A 5,362-nucleotide genomic window follows, 5' to 3' on the forward strand; every position below is an offset into this window, starting at 1 on the left:
ATATGAAAAAGCAAAATTTAAATAAATATATTACAAATTCCACTAACATTAGACCAATAATAATATATCACCAATAATTCCAGTAAATTTGATCTAATTTATAAATATTTGTAACATTAACAAAAGGTTGATAAAAATGAAACGCCTCTGTGCGGATATTTATCTTCAGATAACTCTAAAGTCGAACCACGTAAGCCCTACAAGAGTATTACTTTGCCACGTAAGCCCTACAAGAGTATTTGGGTATCTTGTAAATCCTGACTTCAGATTCTTGCTCTGCCCCTATTTAATACGATATGGCAAAGTGACTGTACACAAGCCGTCTATAAACTGAAGTAATCATCATTAAAGAGACTTGTTTAGTCATAGATCTTCCTTCAAGTATTAATAAGTCAGTGGAAATTTCAACACTGTGGGTTCCGTTTAGTCTATTGCCCACCGACTCTCTGCATCATCATTAATATAAGGCAGTTGTTAAATAGTAGTATTACTAAATGCTTTCATTAATCCTAAAAAAATATGCTTTCATTTAAGACTCATAAGCAGTCAGTTTTTTATTTGAATAACTCGTGGATAGTAAAGATAACCTTTCTCTATCTTGTAGCAAATTTTATGTCCTTTTCCTATGTCTAGAATAACCCGTAGATAGCAATGGTTTAAATCTCAACCGTTATTTATAAGGAGATGTAGTCGCAAACAAAACGGTCAAAGAAAATCGAAGCATTGCTTTGGGAAGGAACGGTAATTATGGAAGACAACTAATATTTTTTTTGCAAAAGAAGACAACTAATATAACCAATAATAATATATCATCAATAATTCCAGTAACTTTGTTCTCATTTATAAACATTTGTAACATTAATAAAAGGTTGATAAAAATGAAACGCCTTTGTGGGGATATTTATCTTCAGATACGTCTAAAGTCGAACCACGTAAGCCCTACAAGAGTATTACTTTTCCACATAAACCCTACAAGAATATTCGGGTATCGTGTAAATCCTGACATTAGATTCTCGCTCCGCCTCTATTTAATACGATATGGAAAAGTGACTATACACAAGTCGTCTATAAATTGAAGTAATCATCATTAAAGAGACTTGTTTAGTCATAAATCTTCATTCTAGTATTACTACGTCAGTGGAAATTTCAACATTGTGGGTTTCGTTTAGTCTATTGCCCACCGGTTCTCTGCATCATCATCAATATAAGGCAGTTGTTAAATAGTAGTACTACTAAATGCTTTAATTTATCCTTAAAAAGAAAATATGCTTTCATTTAAGACTCATAAGCAGTCTGTCTTTTATTTGAATAACCCGCAGATAGTAATGATAGCCTTTCTCTATCTTGTAGCAAATTTTATGTTCTTTCCCTATGTCTAGTGATGGATACGCAGTTGACCCCAGTACATATAGTCAAATAAGTATGGTAGACAGCAGACACCAAACAGCTGTCATTAGTCAGTAGACGCAGATCCTAACTGATATGATCTTTGGAATCCGGAAAGATTGGGATTGACCTAATCCCTATTTTCCATCATGAGTCCGAATTAAACACAATCACAAGAAGATGACCTTGAGTCAATTACTGAGAAAGGATTCTATATAAATAGACCGAAGACCAAAGGTAAACCCTAATTCATTCTCTTTAAACTACGTCATTTATCTTTGAACCTTACAAGGTATCTGACTTAGGCATCGGAGTGTGGTCGGACACAAACGTCCGACTCACTCTAACCTGTATTCGTGATCTCAGGTTGACAAGAGAAGATCCTACCATTCGCAGAACCATCATTTGGCGCCGTCTGTGGGAAACGATTGTTCTTTCCTAATAATCAATCAATTTTGGTTCTACGAACTGAAACAAACTCATGGACAACCATGATGAACCACCACCACCTGGAGTCGGAGTCAGAGATAGAGAGATGGCCGGAGGCAGCAATCCAACTCTGCTAGCAAGAACAGACGGAATAGTCTTTCCCCTTCGCCCACCTCCGGCGGGAACTGCGGGAACGACGGGTCCTTTGAGGACAAACACGGGAATCCCAGTGGGGACCGGAGCCGCAAGTACGGGCATCACACCACCGGTTTCCATACCCGGTTCAACAGCAGGGCTGATGGGCAGAGGAGCGCAACTACCCGGAACTAGTCAGGTATTTCCTCCTTGGAATTATTATACACCGCATAACATGTATTATCCATCGCCCCTGTATAATCAAAACGCAGCAAGCTGGCCGCAGAAGTATACCCCATGGGGTAGCCAGTATCACCAGGGATATCAAAGACCCACCGCACCAATTCCTTTTCCGTCCCTAGACGCAGAAGGAACCGTCACAGCGGTAACAGCTGGATACATTCCACCATATGTACCACCAGGAGCCCAGCTACCACCGCTCTACCATGAGGCGGTGCTGAAGAGCTTTAACGACTTCCAAGATAGACTGATTGGAATCGCGAAGGAGAAAACTGTAGAGGCAGATAAAGCACCAGCTCAGAGAAAGCAACAATCGGAACCAATCCCAAGAGGGCGAGACAAAGACGCACGGAAAGATAAAGAAACGGCCCCCCGGCGTGTTCTCACTGCTCCACTCCCAGGAGACGTGGGAAAGGAAAAAGGGAGGGACGACGCACAGCAAGACGAGAAAGCAAGGGATGAAGAAGTCGCGAAGAAGCAGAGAGAATACGTAGACCTGGAGAAGGAAGAAGGAGGAGGAAGACAGAAGGAACGAGACGCAGAAAGCCACTCTTCAAACAGAAGAAGAGCCGTTGGAGAAAAGAACACTCTGGATGAGAAGATTAAGCATGCGATGAGAAACTACCAGAAGGATAGCTACGAAGACGATGAAGGAGGAGATGATTTTTCACCACTGAAAAGGGAGGTATTAGACGTGAGATTCTCTTCTTGTTTCAAACTACCTGCGTTCGAGCCCTTCGATGGGACCGGAGACCCAAAAAGCCATATCTCAAAATTCAAGACGATAATGTTGCTTCAAGATGTTTCAGATCCGATGCTGTGCAGAGTATTCCTTGCCACCCTCAAAGGATCAGCGCAGAAATGGTACCTCGGACTGAAGTCCAATACCATCGGTACATTTGCAGAACTGGCAACGACATTCAAAGGGCGTTTCCGCACAAACATCCCGCTGCAGAAGAACTCAAGTGACTTACGGAAGTGCCGACAGGGTGAAGGCGAGACGTTGAAGAACTTCGTGGAGAGATTCAATAAAGAAGCAGTCCAGATAGAACACCTAAACCATGATACAGCCATAGAAGCCATGAAGATGGGAACTAGGTTCGAACGATTGAGAGACAAGATCTTAATGAAAAAGCCTTCCACTTTCCAAGAATTGATGGCAATAGCACATAAATACGTAGAACTGGATGAAGCAAGAAGAACGCTGACAAAACAGTATGAGGAGGAAAAACCAGAGAGATACCGCAGTAGAGGAGGAGACGACAGAGCGCAGAGATTTGGAAGAGGAAACAAGCCATTTGACTTCACACCTTTGAATAGAGCACCAGTGGAAATATTCAGCTGGATGAAGAACAATAGAGTCATGTACAATGCACCCAGAAAGCTACACCCAGACAAAGAGAGAGACAAGAGCAAGTATTGCAGATTCCATGAAGGATATGGCCACGACACAGATAGATGCTAGGACTTGAAGCGGGAGATAGAACAGCTGATCCAGTCAGGAGTACTGAAGAAGTTTGTACGTACAGAAGGAAGTGCGGAAAAAAGGAAACCGGAACATATGGAAAAAGAAGAGGCAAACAAAAGATTCAAAGAACCCATGGGCGTGATCAACATGATAGAAGGGGGGGAACCCTATTCAAAGGCACAGAAGAAGAAGATACGTAAGGGCGTGTACTCGATAAGCACTAGAGCATCCGCAGAGGAGCTGCCGTTAGTCACCTTTGGACCAGAAGATGGGAGACATGTGCAGGAACCGCCCAACGATGCGCTAGTAATCAAAGCATTGATTAACAATTTTAGAGTAATGAGGATCCTGGTGGACGAAGGAAGCGCAGTTAACCTCCTTACCTCGCAAGTCTTCAGGGGGATAAGGGGATCAGTAATGGATCTCAGACAGGTTTCCGTGCCGTTGGTTGGCTTAGGAGGAAAGCCTATCAGACCGGAAGGGATGGTAGAGCTGGAGATAATTATGGGAGAAGCAGAAGAAGGGCCACTGAAGACCATGACAGCAGTTTTCAATGTAGTGGATATCCCTTTGGCATACAACGCCATTTTGGGAAGACCTTTCCTATACCAGTGTGGCGCAGTAACCAGCATCAGATGGCTGACACTTAATATTCCGGACGAAGAAGGGATAGTAACCGTAAAAGGAAGCCAGTTAGCCGCACGAGAATGCAACTTGATTACTGAAGAAAAAGGCGAAAGTCTGAACATTGAAGCATTCCCTGAGGATCCAGAAGAAGAAGAAGGAGATAGGAACGCCCCAGTGGGCAACATGAGGGAATTCCAGATCACCCAGAAGAAAGCAGTGATGATCGGGACAGAAATACCAGAGGCTGTGGCTCTAGAAATCAAGAGTGTATTACAGAAGAATGGAGACACCTTTGCCGCAGATGCCTCAGAAGTGGTAGGAATTGACCCAGCGATAGCATCCCATAAATTGACTGTTTACAAAGATGCCAAACCAGTAGTACAGAAGAAGAGACGGTTCGCAGAAGATCGTAGGAAGATCATAGAGGAAGAAGTCAGGAAGTTGGAGGCAGCCAAGTTCATAAAGGAGGTGATGTACCCGGAATGGGTTGCTAACGTCGTCTTGGTGAAAAAAGCAAATGGAGGATATCGCATGTGCGTAGATTTCACGGATTTAAACAAAGCATGCCCAAAGGACAGCTATCCGCTGCCGAATACCGATCAACTGGTAGATTCAACAGCTTGCTACCAGCTGTATAGTCTCGCAGACGCTAAACAGGGTTATCATCAGATACCAATGAACGAAGCAGATCAGGTGAAGACAGCTTTCACTACCGATTTGGGAACGTATTGTTACAACGTCATGCCATTTGGGCTGAAGAACGCTGGAGCAACGTACCAACGACTGGTGAACTTCATGTTTAAGGATCAACTGGGAAGAAACATAGAGGACTATGTGGACGACTTGATCATAAAAATCAGCACACCCGAAGAGCACGCCAAGGACCTGGAAGAAACCTTTGCGGTACTGAACAAATTTAACATGAAGTTAAATCCGGAGAAATGCGCGTTCGGCATTAAAGCCGGGAAGTTCCTGGGGTACTTAGTGAGTCAGAGAGGCATAGAGGCAAACCCAGAAAAGATTCAAGCCATCCTAGACACGGTAGCACCGCGAAGCATCAGAGAAGTCCAAAAACTA

Source organism: Mercurialis annua, linkage group LG5 (genome assembly GCF_937616625.2).
Source record: "Mercurialis annua linkage group LG5, ddMerAnnu1.2, whole genome shotgun sequence".
Classification (NCBI taxonomy): Eukaryota; Viridiplantae; Streptophyta; class Magnoliopsida; order Malpighiales; family Euphorbiaceae; genus Mercurialis; species Mercurialis annua.